The following is a 15748-nucleotide window of genomic DNA, read 5'->3' on the forward strand; positions in this document are numbered from 1 at the left end:
TTGTAGGAGCTACATAGAACAGAATCTTCCCTTTAGAAATGGATGAGGTGATTGGAGGGTATTCCTGAAGTTAAGTGGGAGGGAAAGGACTGGGAAAGTTGCAGGGAAGAAAGGAACAAAGTCTAAATGATGATATTTTTATTTTCCTTTACTGGAATAGTTAGGGGAAGCACACTGATTGAAACCGCCCACCCTGACCAGGCACCATAGTAACCATTTGCATGAGTTGTTTTAGGATAGGAGGTTCTGGTAAGGAACAGAGAACTAATAAGCCTCCACCAACTGGAAGAGTTCAGGAAAGGTCAAAAGGAGACACCACACGTCCGACCACCTCCTAGAATCCTTCTCTCTGGCATCCATCTTGGCTGAACAAGGCGTGCACCAGAAGGAAGGACTCTAAGTCAGAATGACTGGCTAAAGACAACCCAGAAACTAATCCCATCAGCATAAAACCCAAGACTGAAAGCCATGTGACAGAGCTGTTCTCCTGGGTTCCCTTACCCTACTGCTCTCCACCTGGCTGCCCTTTCCCAATAAAATCTCTTGCTTTGTCAGCACATGTGTCTCCTTGGACAATTCATTTCTGAGTGTTAGACCAGAGCCCAGTTTCGGGCCCTGGAAGGGGTCCCCTTCCTGCACCAGAATGAGACTAGAGGTAAAAAGTCTTACAGAGTAAGTTTATTTCCCTCCAACTGGGAAGCCATTGTATAAGGAAAAGTGGCAAATATGGATTGCATTCCTGTATGGTTTAGGTGGTATGTTTTCTGGGCCTTAAATACTGAATTTTGGAACAAAGCTGGGTCATATATATTGAGCAATATAATAATATAAAACAGCTGGCACTATTGATTGTGTACTGTGTGACAGGCACTGTTTTAAGTCCTTTACATATGTTAACTAAATTAATTTTCAGAACAACTATTAAGTAATAGTGGTATCCATATTGATATCCATATTTCAAAGATGAGGAAGCCGAGTCTCAGAGATGTTAAATAACTTGTCAAGATTAAAAATCTAGAAAATGAGGCTGGAATTTGAACTCAGATACTTGGCTCTGTGCTCTTTGTTCTCTGTTTCTTCAAAATTCTTACCTTGATCTTTTCCATCTCTTACATGGAACCCTGCTCCTTCTGGGAAAAAGGGGCTGTGGTACCCATTTAATGGGGGGTAACATTAAAACTGTTTTTAGGAAGCTACGGAGAAGTGTCCTTAAGCAAAAAAGAGTTTCCATTTTGTGGTGATCCAAGGACGAAAGAGCAGGTAAAACCAAGGAGGGTCTTGGAATGCAGGAATTGAGAAAACCAGACCCTTATCATCCTTCCCTCCCCCATGTTGTAACTGTTAATGGATTTCAAGTCCTACTGACCAGTGTAACCTGTCTCTCCTCCTACCCCATATGGAGAAGGTATTTGTCTTACTCTTCTCTCCACCCAGTATATGTGCTTCATCCAATCAGCAAATGACCCACAAGACCCTTATCCCACTCCTTGTATCCTGGGTATAAAGGTGGACTAAAGACCCCTGTTCAGTGTCAGTTCTCCCTTGAGCTGGCCTGCTGTTCTAACAGTATCTCCCAATCTAATAAACTTTATTTCCCTCTCATTCTGTCTCATGTCTTGGCACATTTTAAAAATTTTATCAAAAATAGCTAAGAATTATTGATTTGGGGTGAGGGGGTGAGGTGACACTTGTATAGTGAGTCTGATGTAAGTTATCTCAGTTTTGAAAAGTTGTTGCTGAGCCGTGAAAGACACTGGGATTCTTGGCCTGTGGAGAAGAATTCAATCCAGGGCCAGTGATGAGGCTTGATCGCTCAGAGCTTTTGTGTAATAAAGTTTTATTAAAGTATAAAAGAGATAGAGAAAGCCTCTGACATAGGCATCAGAAGGGGGCAGAAAGAGTGCCCTCCCCCCCGCCCCCCGCTAGTCTTTGCTGCTGCTAAGTCGCTTCAGTCATGTCCGACTCTGTGCGACCCCATAGACAGCAGCCCACCAGGCTCCCTGTCCCTGGGATTCTCCAGGCGAGAACACTGGAGTGGGTTGCCATTCAGCAGCAGTCTGCTAATTAGAGAAAGGAAATGTCTCAAAACTCAGAGACTGGTGCACCAGGCCCCTCACCGACAACATGCATTTTGAGATAACTTTGGCATAAGGTGAGTTATCCTGGGCCATAAAATGATTGACATGAATCGTGAAGAAAGGCAGGTTTCCAAGCAAATACAGTCCTATTAACATAGCTTAAGAGAACATTTGAATGAGTAAAACACATTGGTTTGTCAAGTCCGTTCTGAGTCTTAGGTGGAACCCACTAGAAGACAGAGTCTAGAGTAAATACATTGTTCATTAACATAGCTTAAGACAAACATTTCCATAAGAAAAACTCATTGGTTAGCTCAAGGTTTGAGAAAAGTTAAGTTCAGGTGGAACCAGGTGTCATCATGGCAACACAGAATTTTAAAAGCAACCTCTTTTTAAATTTGTATAGAGAAGGGGAAAAAATCTAACAGTTTGTCTCCTCCTGATTCTTAATAGAGAGATAAAAAAATGTCTGACACTTGCAGCCTATTTCCTCCATTTGGAGACCCCTGGCCTTCCTGTCTGTTACCCTCTCAGTTTGATTGACCTTTATCTGTATTTGCCTCAAATACACAGGCCACAGAGAGCATGAACACTTTTCCAGTTCAGTGCCCTGAGTTTAGGACTTTTTTTTCATCATTTAGTCCTTTTGCTTGATCCTCATTCTGCAAATATTTGTAGAGTGCCTACTATTTGTCAGGCACTGTGCTAGGCCCTGAGGGCATTTTGATGAACAGAAACAGACCTGTTGTCATCCTCTCACAGAATTTGTAGTCAATAGAGGAGGCAGAGGAGCTAGCAATCCCACAAACAAATCCCAAAACCTGAGGCATGAATTGTGTAGAACAGGCATTTGGAACCATAGTAGAGATTATCACAGGAAGAATTTAGCCTCATTTGAAGGATTAGAAAACAATTCTCTGAGGAAATGACATTCTAGGCAAAGGAAGCAACACATAAAAGGCTGTGAAAATGAGAAATAGATTCATTACTTATTCATAGAAAAACTGCTTTGCTTATAACTCTGTGTACTGTTCATACTTTTCAAAGAGTTGTTTCGACATGATCTTTTACCTTCTTGTTGACCAAACGAATAAAAAACCAACTTTCTTCTGGTAAGGTTACTTTTGTTTTTTGGTAAGAGCCTTAGATTAAGAAAACTTTCTCATTTATCTATCAGATTATCTTCTTAAGCATCTTCTTTCCACCCTCCTTTCCTCTTACTCTTACACAAAAATGTACTGGATGCTAATAAAGTACCAGATACTGTGATCCTTCTCATCAAAGTCAAATTCTTGATAAAGTGGTTTACACTTATTGCCTCTCTTTTCTTACATTCTTAACCCATACCATTCTGCTTTCTATTCCCATTTCGCTGAAACTGCCAAATCAAAAATTTGCCTCTTAGTTCCTCGTTGTACTTGGTTTCTCTGCAGCATTTAGCTCTGTTGTTCAAACAAATAAACAAACAAACACAGAAACCTCTTCTCTTTTGCCTTCTATGTCAGTTCTCTCTTGTTTCATATACCTCTTTCCTTAGTTCGTCATCATTTTTGCTGACTCCTCTTTCTCTACCTAATACTAGAATATTGTTGCTTTCAAAGTCATCGGTCACATCATGTGTTTTTTTTTTTCTTTTTTTTTTGCATGCACTGTCTCTCTAGGTAATCCTAGATATTATCTCTAGGTAATCTCTAGGTAATATACTCCAGTGGAGTCCACTGGAATTTGTATCTTCAGTAGTTTCCTTTCTCCTAAGCTCTTGTACCCAACTGTGCACTAAATATCCACCCTTGAGTATATATTTTATATTTAACGTGTTTCAAAGTGAAATCATTCTGCCTCCCTTCAATTCAGTCTCTACCTACCCTGAAGACATGGTGACCTTGTAAAATACAAATATCATTGTCTCTGCCTGAAAGTCTTCAATGGTTTCACATTGCCATCCTGAGTATCTTGTAGTCATATTATAGTTTGATCTCCACTCTTTCTCCACATCAAACTACTTGTTTAGCCTCTCATTCATATCCTACTCTTTTGTGACCACATGGATTATAGCCCGCCAGGTTCCTCTGTCCATGGGATTTCCCAGGCAAGAATACTGGAGTAGGTAGCCATTTCTTCCTCCAAGGGACATTCCCAACCCAGGGATTGAACCCACATCTCTTCTGTCTTCTGCATTGTCAGGCAGATTCTTTACCACTGAGCCACTAGAGAATCCCACATCAAATGATTAGCCAACATAAAGCGTATCTGGGGCCTTTCCATGTGCTGATATCTACCTGAAATACCCCTTTCCAATTTTCCTTTTCTTCTGCTTAAATTTCACCTCTTCAATCATCAGAAGTCAATTGGCTACTCTAAGGGGAAATACTTGATATATATTTCTCGTATTTTTGGACTTTCAATGTTGTATATACTTCTGTTGCAGGAAGGGGGTGGACTTTCAATGTTGTATATACTTCTGTTGCAGAAGGGGGGCCCGAAACTGGGTTCTTGTCTAACACTCGGAAATGAATTGTCCAAGGAGACACATGTGCTGACAAAGCAAGAGATTTTATTGGGAAAGGGCACCCAGGTGGATAGCAGTAGGGTAAGGGCACCCAGGAGAACAGCTCTGCCAAGTGGCTCACAGTCTCGAGTTTTACGATGATGGGATTAGTTTCTGGGTTGTCTTTAGCCAATCATTCTGACTCAGAGTCCTTCCTGGTGGTGCACGCCTTGTTCAGCCAAGATGGATGCCAAAGAGAAGGATTCTGGGAGGTGGTCAGACATGTGGTGTCTCTTTTTGACCTTTCCTGAACTCTTCCGGTTGGTGGAGGCTTATTAGTTCCATGTTCCTTACCAAGACCTCCTGTCATAAAACAACTCATGCAAATGGTTACTATGGTGCCTGGTCAGGGTGGGCGGTTTCAATCAGTGTATTTCCCCTAACGGCACTTAGATATAAATATATCATGTAAAGGCAACATGAGATCTCTTACAGCAGACTGTATGCTGTAATGTAGGAATGTATGCTGAATGTAGGAATAGAATCTTACATACAATGTGCAAAATAAAACAGCGTTTAATATGTATTTGATGTATAAATGAATCTGGGGATTCCAGGAAAGATCAAATGTAAAGCATTAGTTAATTGCCATAGGCTAATACTTGAAAATTTTGTTTTACTCAGTTAACTCGTCTTGATGATGAGAACAAATTAACCATGATTGCATAAAGTATGTTTCCATCTTCACGTCATAGATTATCCATTGTTACTGATTAATGGCTCTTACTATCTATAATTAATAAAAAGAGATAATCATTCAAAGTGGTTTCTTGAGTCACCTTTTTTTCTTTTGTTTGAAATCTAATAAGAAGTAATCTGTAGTAGAGTAAAATGCTCTTGATTTTCTCAGACAGACATTGCCAATTTATTAGTGAGTTAAAATCCTATAAGGCATATAGGTTCTTTGAAGTTCATGATAAGGAGTAGAGTTCTTTTTTCCAGGAAACAAAAGCACCAACATTTTGAATGTACTGCTGCTGTTGCTAAGTCGCTTCAGTCGTGTCCGACTCTGTGTGACCCCATAGACAGCAGCCCACCAGGCTCCCCTGTCCCTGGGATTCTCCAGGCAAGAATACTGGAGTGGGTTTCCATTTCCTTCTCCAATGCATGAAAGTGGAAAGTGAAAGTGAAGTTGCTCAGTTGTGTCCGACTCTTAGAGACCCCATGGACTGCAACCTTCCAGGCTCCTCCATCCATGGGATTTTCCAGGCAAGAGTACTGGAGTGGGTTGCCATTGCCTTCTTCTTGAATGCACTACTAATTGGCATATTCTTGAATATTTCTATCAAATAAATGAAATGCAAAATATTTTAAATAAAAGTAAATTTATTTTAAAAGGCAATTGGGTATATACATTGTAAAGTGACCAGACAATTACATAATTACAGAAAATACAGAAATTTAAATCTGCATTTGATTCTTTTTTTATTTTGTGGCCACACTGCATGGCTTGTAGAATCTTGTTCCCTGACCAATGATTGAACCCACACCCTCAGCAGTGAAAGTGTGGAGTCCTAACCAATGGACCACCAGGGAATTCCCTTAAATTTGCATTTGTATTGCATTTAACTAAATGGAATATATCTGGAAGTAGCACTAAGAAGGCCCAAATTCCACAGTAAAAAGAAAAATGGATGTTACATATATTGAAGTGAATCTGCTATATAAAACAGGTGTTGAAGAATACAAGCAATACCTATCTTAAGCTTGTCTTTATTTAAAAGAGCTTTCACTGCCCTGTATATTGTTCTGTCAGGGGAAGCACACTGACTGAAACCGCCCACCCTGGCCAGGCACCATAGTAACCATTTGCATGAGTTGTTTTATGACAGGAGGTCCTGGTAAGGAACATGGAACTAATAAGCCTCCACCAACCGGAAGAGTTCAGGAAAGGTCAAAAAGAGACACCACATGTCTGACCACCTCCCAGAATCCTTCTCTTTGGCATCCATCTTGGCTGAACAAGGCGTGCACCACCAGGAAGGACTCTGAGTCAGAATGATTGGCTAAAGACAACCCAGAAACTAATCCCATCATTGTAAAACTCGAGACTGTGAGCCACTTGGCAGAGCTGTTCTCCTGGGTTCCCTTACCCTACTGTTCTCCACACGGGTGCCCTTTCCCAATAAAATCTCTTGCTTTGTCAGCACATGTGTCTCCTTGGACAATTTATTTCTGAGTGTTAGATAAGAGCCCAGTTTTGGGCCCTGGAAGGGGTCCCTCTTCCTGAACAGTTCTGTTTTGAATGATGTTCTACAATCCTCAATAAATTTTAAGCTATGTTTAGTAGAAATCTATGACAATAATTTAAAACTCTTTGACTTGTGTTTTGATACTGCTTAATCTAAATATGAAAATATAAAGTGAAAAGTTTTCTGCCACAATGAATCTAAATACTAACAAGACTACAATGGATTTGTGTGATATTTGCATTTTTCCCCTGTTATTTTGGAAGGTAATGAAGGTAATTTTCTGTGACATGGCTTTGGTAAGCACTGGCAATTTTAGTGTGCTTAAAAACTGCCTTACATTCTTTCATTCTAAAAAGAAAGATCAATAGGAAAATAAAGGCAAATCACCCTGGTGAGTATTTCTCAAACATTGTTGCATATTAGGATCACCAAGAGAAGTTTTTGACAGTGAGATCTCTAAAGTCCTCCTTAAGATTCTGATTCTGTAGTTCTGGAATAGGACATAGGAATATAGATTTTTAACAAGCCCCCAGGAGATTCATATGCTCCAATTTCAGAAACATTGCACTGTTATCTGTTCCACCAAATTTCTCCTCATTCTTTCAAATGTTCTTCACCTTCTGAAATTCCATGGCTTTGCAAAGGTATTCATTCACTCATTAGATCTCCAATGTCTTTCTTCCTAAATTACTACTTGGTAGAATTCCTGTTTCTCTCTCAAGACCTTATTCACACGTACGTCCTTCTTCTGAGCCTTCACTCAACACTTTATACATATCTCTGTTTTAATATTTATACAATATGTTAACACACACATACCTCAATACATTGAATTTCTTTTAAAGAATGAAAGTGTTTCTTGGCCTTTATGTAACAATATGAGAACAAAGAAGATGGGCTAGTACAAAACAGACTTTAGCATGCATAAGAATAATCTGAGGAGTCTGCTTAAAATAGAGTTACCCAGCATGTCTCCCACCCACCACACATAATTCCCATATTCTCATTCAACAGATTGGAAGTTGGTTCTAGGAATTCATATTTTTATATGTTCTCCAAATATTTCATATCTTAATAAATTCTGAGTACCAAGGGGACATCAATGAACATTAAGGTAAATAAAACATGTGCTCAAATGGCTACTTCTGTTTTCCTATTTACTCTCTAGTACAACAAAAATTTATCATACATTCTAATATATTTTGGATATCGTCCTATGACAATCTTCAAGTGCATCTGAATAGCAGTCAAAGCCAATGCAAATCACTTTATATAGAGTCGGATGGTTTACACATGACAGTTAGGGCTCATGAAGCATCTCGGAAGAATTTCATTGAGAATTTTCTCTATAGAGAGGGCTTGTCAGGAGTAAAAGTCAATAAGTAATTAGTTTCAAACAGTGAAAAAAATTCCCATTTTTATTTTAGATTTTCTAGTAAGTGTTATTTTTACATCAGCAATTTAAAATCATATAATAAAACAGAACTTCTTATCCTAGCTAAAATGGAGTAAGGAAGTAACAAAGGCCATGTAGCAACTAAAAGCAAACAAAGAGAAAATTAATGAAACAACAGCTTTTGAGATAATGAACATCAAATAATGAATGACAGTAAACCCAGAGAGATGGGAAACAAGTGAAGTCAGCACTGTTTGTCCCAACTTAATCTGTTGAGACAGTATTCAAGTATACCACAGTGAGGTGGACTGAGGTGGAGTAAAGGCATTCAGTGGAGAAAGGATTGTTGTTCAGTTGCTAAGTTGTATCCCATTCTTTTGTGACCCCAGAGACTATAGCATGCCAGGCTCCTTTGTCCTCCACTATCTCCCAGAGTTTGCTCAAACTCATATCCACTGAGTCAGTGATTCTATCAAACCATCTCACCCTCTGTCACCCCCTTCTCCTCTTGCCTTCAATCTTTCCCAGCATCAGGGTCTTTTCAAATGAGTTGGCTCTTCACATCAGGTGGCCAAAGTATTGGAGTTTCAGCTTCATTAGTCCTTTCATGAACACCCAGGACTTATCTCCTTTAGGATGGACTGGTTGGATCTCCTTGCAGTCCAAGGGACTCTCAAGAGTCTTCTCCAGCACCACAATTCAAAAGCATCAGTTCTTTGGTGCACAGCCTTCTTTATGGTCCAACTCTCATATCCATACATGACTACTGGAAAAACCATAGCTTTGACTATATGGACCTTTGTCTGCAAAGTGGTGGCTCTGCTTTTTAATATGCTGTCTAGGTTTGTCATAGCTATTCTTCCAAGGAGCAAGCGTCTTTTAATTTCATGGCTACAGTCATGTCTGCAGTGATTTTGGAGCCCAAGAAAATAAAATCTGTCCCTGCTTCCACTTTTTCCCCTTCTATTTGCCACGAAGTGATGGGACTAGATTCTATGATCTTAGTGTTTTGAACGCTGAGCTTCAAGTAAGCTTTTTCACTCTCCTCTTTCACCCTCATCAAGAGGCTCTTTAGTTCCTCTTTACTTTCTACCATAAGAGTGGTATCATCTGCATATCTGAGGTTGTTGATATTTCTCCCAGCAATCTTGATTCCAGTTTACGATTCATCTAGCCCAGTATTTCTCATGATGTACTCTGCATATAAATTAAATAAGCAGGGTGACAATATACAGCCTTGACATACTCCTTTCCCAATTTTGGACCAGTCCATTGTTCCATGCCTGGTTTTAACTGTTGCTTCTTGACTCACATACAGGTTTCTCATAGTCTTCAACAAATAGTGTTGAAATAACTGGATATCCATATGCAAAAACCCTTCAATCCATATTTCACACTATATACAAAAATTAATGCAAAGTAAATCAGTCCCAAGTATATAACCTAAAGCTGTAAACATTTTAGAGAAAAACACATGAAAACATATTTCTGACTTTGGGTTTTAGACAAAAATTTTTTAGTTAGGACACAAAGAGCATGATCATTACAAATATAAAATTTGTAAAATATGCTTTTAAATGTAATCTTCATCCTCCCTACAAAAGACATAAGAGATTGAAAAGACTAGTCACAACTGGGAGAAAGTCTTTGCCCAGACTACAAAGGGCTTTCACTCAGAGTTTATGAACAACTCAGCAAACTTAAGAAAGGAAAACAACCCAATAAAAAGTGGACAAAATATTTGAACAGATACTTTGCCAAATAATATATACAGTTGGCAAATGGACACTTTAAATATGTTCAATATCATTAATTATGAGGGAAATGCAAATCAAAATCACAATGTGATATCATAACAATTTGTTAGAATGGCTAAAATTAAAGTCTGACCATTTCAAATATTGGTTCAACTGGAACTTCCACATATTGCTGATGTGACTATAAAATTACCCAATCACTTAGGAAAACAGTTTGGCAGCTTCCTGAAAATTAAGCATACATTTATCATGATCCAGCCATTCCACTGCTAGGGGTTTATCCAAAAGGAAAGAATATGTCTACATATAGATCCTATACAAATGTTCATAAGAACTTTATTTGTAAAAGCCTCAAACTTGAAACAACACAAATGTCCTTCAAAAGGTGAATTGAATGGATAAAAACATTTTGCTATAGTCACAAAATGGAATACTACTCATCAATAAAATGAATAGACTATTGATCAGATCAGATCAGATCAGATCAGTTGCTCAGTTGTGTCCGACTCTTTGCGACCCCATGAATCGCAGCACCATATATACCATATATATATACTATAATATACTATTTATAACTAATATGAATAATCTCATAATTTGGTAAGTGCAAGAAAACTATGAACACATAGTTTATTATTCCATTTGTATAAAATTCCAAAGAATGGAATCTAATCTATAGTGACAGAAGGAAAATGAGTGGTTGCTTGAGGAGAGTGGAAGAGAGGGCTTATTAGTGCTATGAGCAGAGTCTTAAAGATAATAAATATGCTCACTATCTTGCTTCTGTTATTGGTTTCATGAGTGTAAAAATACGTGAACTAACCAAACTGTACACAAAAAAATATGCAGTTTATATTTTATCATTTATACCTCAATAAAACTTTTAAAATGCATGAGGCATTTTTCTTCAAATAAACTCTTATTTGGAAGTCCAATAAATAAAACAAAAAACTGGGCAGAAGCCTCCTACCATCTTATTTCTGAAGAGATCCTAGGAACTCTCCTTTGAAAACCTCTGATTGAGAATACCTGACTTCCAGAAATATATTTGGAGGTATAGATAGATATATGATATTTTACTTTAACTCTCCTGTCCAGAAGTCTTGGGTTGCCAGGGGTCTTAAGTACACTAATATGAAATCTAAGTCATTGAGAAATTATCTGAAAATGAGCTATTTTGGATACCTATGTGTTGGACATATTACTTTAACCATTATTTTAAAAAGATATTTTTAGCAATTTTTATCATAATATATGATTCATTTTTCCATCACCTTAAAAAGAGTAAATATGCCCTTTTTTTAGTTTAAATTTTATTAATGGTTTAAAGCTATCATTGTTAGCATCAGATTTGCATTAGGGTCAGATCAGATCAGATCAGTCGCTCAGTCTTGTCTGACTCTTTGCAACCCCATGAATCGCAGCATTCCAGGCCTCCCTGTCCATCACCAACTCCCAGAGTTCACTCAGACTCATGTCCATCGAGTCAGTGATGCCATCCAGCCATCTCATCCTCTGTCATCCCCTTCTCCTCCTGCCCCCAATCCCTCCCAGCATCAGAGTCTTTTCCAATGAGTCAACTCTTCACATGAGGTGGCCAAAGTACTGGAGTTTCAGCTTTAGCATCATTCCTTACAAAGAAATCCCAGGGCTGATCTCCTTCAGGATGTACTGGTTGGATCTCCTTGCAGTCCAAGGGACTCTCAAGAGTCTTCTCCAACACCACAGTTCAAAAACATCAATTCTTCGGTGCTCAGCCTTCTTCACAGTCCAACTCTCACATCCATACATGACCACTGGAAAAACCATAGCCTTGACTAGACGAACCTTTGTTGGCAAAGTAATGTCTCTGCTTTTGAATATGCTACCTAGGTTGGTCATAACTTTCCTTCCAAGGAGTAAGCATCTTTTAATTTCATGGCTGCAGTCACCATCTGCAGTGATTTTGGAGCCCAGAAAAATAAAGTCTGACACTGTTTCCACTGTTTCCCCATCTATTTGCCATGAAGTGTTGGGACCAGATGCCATGATCTTCATTTTCTGAATGTTGAGCTTTAAGCCAACTTTTTCACTGTCCACTTTCACTTTCACGAAGAGGCTTTTGAGTTCCTCTTCACTTTCTGCCATAAGGGTGGTGTCATCTGCATATCTGAGGTTATTGATATTTCTCCCGGTAATCTTGATTCCAGGTTTTGTTTCTTCCAGTCCAGCGTTTCTCATGATGTACTCTGCATATAAGTTCAATAAACAGGGTGACAATATACAGCCTTGACGAACTCCTTTTCCTATTTGGAACCAGTCTGTTGTTCCATGCCCAGTTCTAACTGTTGCTTGTGACCTGAATACAGATTTCTCAAGAGGCAGATCAGGTGGTCTGGTATTCCCATCTCTTTCAGAATTTTTCACAGTTTATTGTGATCCACACAGTCAAAGGCTTTGGCATAGTCAATAAAGCAGAAATAGATGTTTTTCTGGAACTCTCTTGCTTTTTTGATGATCCAGTGGATGTTGGCAATTTGATCTCTGGTTCCTCTACCTTTTCTAAAACCAGCCTGAACATCAGGAAGTTCACGGTTTGCATATTGCTGAAGCCTGGCTTGGAGAATTTTGAGCATTACTTTACTAGCACGTGAGATGAGTGCAATTGTGTGGTAGTTTGAGCATTCTTTGGCATTGCCTTTCTTTGGGATTGGAATGAAAACTGACCTTTTCCAGTCCTGTGGCCACTGCTGAGTTTTCCAAATTTGCTGGCATATTGAGTGCAGCACTTTCACAGCATCATCTTTCAGGATTTGGAATAGCTCAACTGGAATTCCATCACCTCCACTAGCTTTGTTCGTAGTGATGCTTTCTAAGGCCCACTTGACTTCACATTCCAGGATGTCTGGCTCTAGGTCAGTGATCACACCATCATGATTATCTGGGTCGTGAAGATCTTTTTGTACAGTTCTTCTGTGTATTCTTGCCATCTCTTCTTAATATCTTCTGCTTCTGTTAGGTCCATACCATTTCTGTCCTTTATCGAGCCCATCTTTGCATGAAATGTTCCTTTGGTATCTCTGATTTTCTTGAAGAGATCTCTAGTCTTTCCCATTCTGTTGTTTTCCTCTATTTCTTTGCATCGATCGCTGAAGAAGGCTTTCTTATCTCTACTTGCTATTCTTTGGAACTCTGCATTCAGATGTTTATATCTTTCCTTTTCTCCTTTGCTTTTCGCTTTTCTTCTTTTCACAGCTATTTGTAAGGCCTCCCCAGACAGCCTTTTTTGGTTTTTTGCATCTTTTTTTCTATGGGAATGGTCTTGATTCCTGTCTCCTGTACAATGTCACGAACCTCATTCCATAGTTCATCAGGCACTGTATCAGATCTAGGCCCTTAAATCCATTTCTCACTTCCGCTGTATAATCATAAGGGATTTGATTTAGGTCATACCTGAATGGTCTAGTGGTTTTCCCTACTTTCTTCAATTTAAGTCTGCATTAGGGTAGATAGCACTTAAAATAGCAGATACATACATCAACATGAATCCGTAAAGTAATTAGCCTCTAATTAAAATAAATAAATTTAAATTAAAAAAAAAAAAAAAAAGCAGAGACATTACTTTGCCAACAAAGGCCCATCTAGTCAAGGCTATGGTTTTTCCAGTGGTCATGTATGGATGTGAGAGTTGGACTGTGAAGAAGGCTGAGCACCGAAGAATTGATGCTTTTGAACTGTGGTGTTGGAGAAGACTCTTGAGAGTCCCTTGGACTGCAAGGAGATCCAACCAGTCCATGTTGAAGGAGATCAGTCCTGGGTGTTCTTTGGAAGGACTCATGTTGTCGCAAAGAGTCGGACATGACTGAGCGACTGAACTGAACTGGAGTGTAGTGACACCCTCAGGACTTCATTAAATGTGCTTCCTTATTTTCTCCAGCAATAAGTTGCATATGAGCATTTTTTCTTTTTGTGGGAAGAAATGGTGATTATATTTGCCACTTCTGTACTTCTGGCTTCTCCTGTGGTAGTCATATGTCACTTCTTACAGAGTGTGACTTCCTGGTTCAACATGCCTTCCTTCATTTTAATATATAGACTCTAATTGGTAAAGCATATAATCACGATAGAATTATATAGTCAAAGGCTATTTATGAGTAGAGAACTAGGAAGTTTTCCTTAAAGTAAAATACATGATTTTTACTGTGTGGACTGTTTTCACTGAATGAAATAATTCATTTTTTATCTTCTGGTTTTCAGCTCTGTAATGGACAATTTGGTTTGTTGCAGAATTCAGTTCCAAACAGGTGACATATTATTTTGTTACATGTAAAAAGATCTGTAATATAGAAACTATAAAATAGCAGTTTCACCATCAGAGTCCATACTGAAAATATTTATTACTTCAACTATTGACCTTTTGGGGGGATCTGACAGTTGGAAAGTACCATTCTAAGATTTTATATCTGATGAATTTCTTGGTCTTGCTTGTTGTCAAGCTAACGGATAGTGTGCTGTTAGTTGTTGTCTTGTTCAGTAACTTTTTAATGTCTCTCATATTAAATGTAAACTGAGGGGGAGGAGCCAAGATGGCGGAGGAGTAGGACGGGGAGAACACTTTCTCCCTCACAAATTCATCAAAAGAGCATTTAAACGTCGAGTAAATTCCACAAAACAACTTCTGAATGCCGGCAGAGGACATCAGGCACCCAGAAAAGCGACCCAACTCTTCGAAAGGAGGTAGGAAAAAATATAAAAGACAAAAAAAAAGAGACAAAAGAGGGAGGGATGGAGTTCCGTCCCGGGAAGGGAGTCTTAAAAGAGAGAAGTTTCCAAACACCAGGAAACCTTCTCACTGCCGAATCTGTGCCGAGCTTTGGAAGCACAGAGGGCAACATAACAGGGAGAAAAAATAAACAATAAACTCGCAGATTGCGAGCCCTACGGTAACTCCCCCAGCGGAGAAGCAGTGCAGATGCCTGCACACGCCATTAGCAAGCGGGGGCTGGGCAGGGAGGCCCGGCGCGGGCTGCATCACTCAGAGTAAGAATCTGGCCTGAATACCCTGAGCACTATCTGAGTGAAATAATTTGGGCTAGCAAACCAGACTGTGGGATATCTACCACGCGAAAAGCCAGCCCCAACCTAAGGCACCGCCAGGCCCATGCACGGAACAAAGGACTGAACAGAGATAGCCGGCTGCAGACCTTCCCCCTCCGGTAACAGGCAGCCAGAGCCAGAAGGGGACAATTGCAGCCCCAGAGAGACATTATCTATAAAACTGTAAGCAGGCTTCTTTGCTAACTAAAACTTCTTGGGGGTCTGGACGGTCAACATCTGCCTGAGAAGGTGCGCCGGTCTTACACCCAGATAACTGAGTGGCGGGGAGGCGATAAGTCGCAGCATTGGCGTTCGCCAAGTACCTCATCACCTGAGCTGCTCGGACCTGGGAAGAGCACAAAATGCAGGCCCAACAGGGTCTGCACCTCTGAGGACTACCCGAGTGCCTGAACCTGAGCGGCTTGGACCTGGGAGGTACATGCAGCCCAGGGCCGGCCTCGGATTGTTCTCGGTGGAACAACCTAGAGCCTGAGCAGTGAGGGCAGGGAGGCTACACGCGCCGTGAGTGGGGCAGACCCAGTGTGGCTGAGGCACTGTGAGCGCACGCCAGTGTTATTTGGTTGCAGCATCCCTCCCTCCCTCCCCACAGTGCGACTGAACAAGTGAGCCTAAAAAAAAAAAAAAAAAAAAAAGTTTCCCCCACCGTCCCCTTTGTGTCAGGGCAGAAGCCAGACACTGAA

At 39.8% G+C, this 15748-nt stretch overlaps 1 pseudogene; it reads right to left on the bottom strand.

Moving 5' to 3' along the window:
* Positions 1–12338: 12338 nt before the first annotated feature.
* LOC133242425 (uncharacterized) lies at positions 12339–13148 on the bottom strand (annotated as a pseudogene).
* Positions 13149–15748: the final 2600 nt, after the last annotated feature.

The sequence above is a fragment of the Bos javanicus genome, chromosome X, assembly GCF_032452875.1.
Source record: "Bos javanicus breed banteng chromosome X, ARS-OSU_banteng_1.0, whole genome shotgun sequence".
Taxonomy (NCBI): domain Eukaryota; kingdom Metazoa; phylum Chordata; class Mammalia; order Artiodactyla; family Bovidae; genus Bos; species Bos javanicus.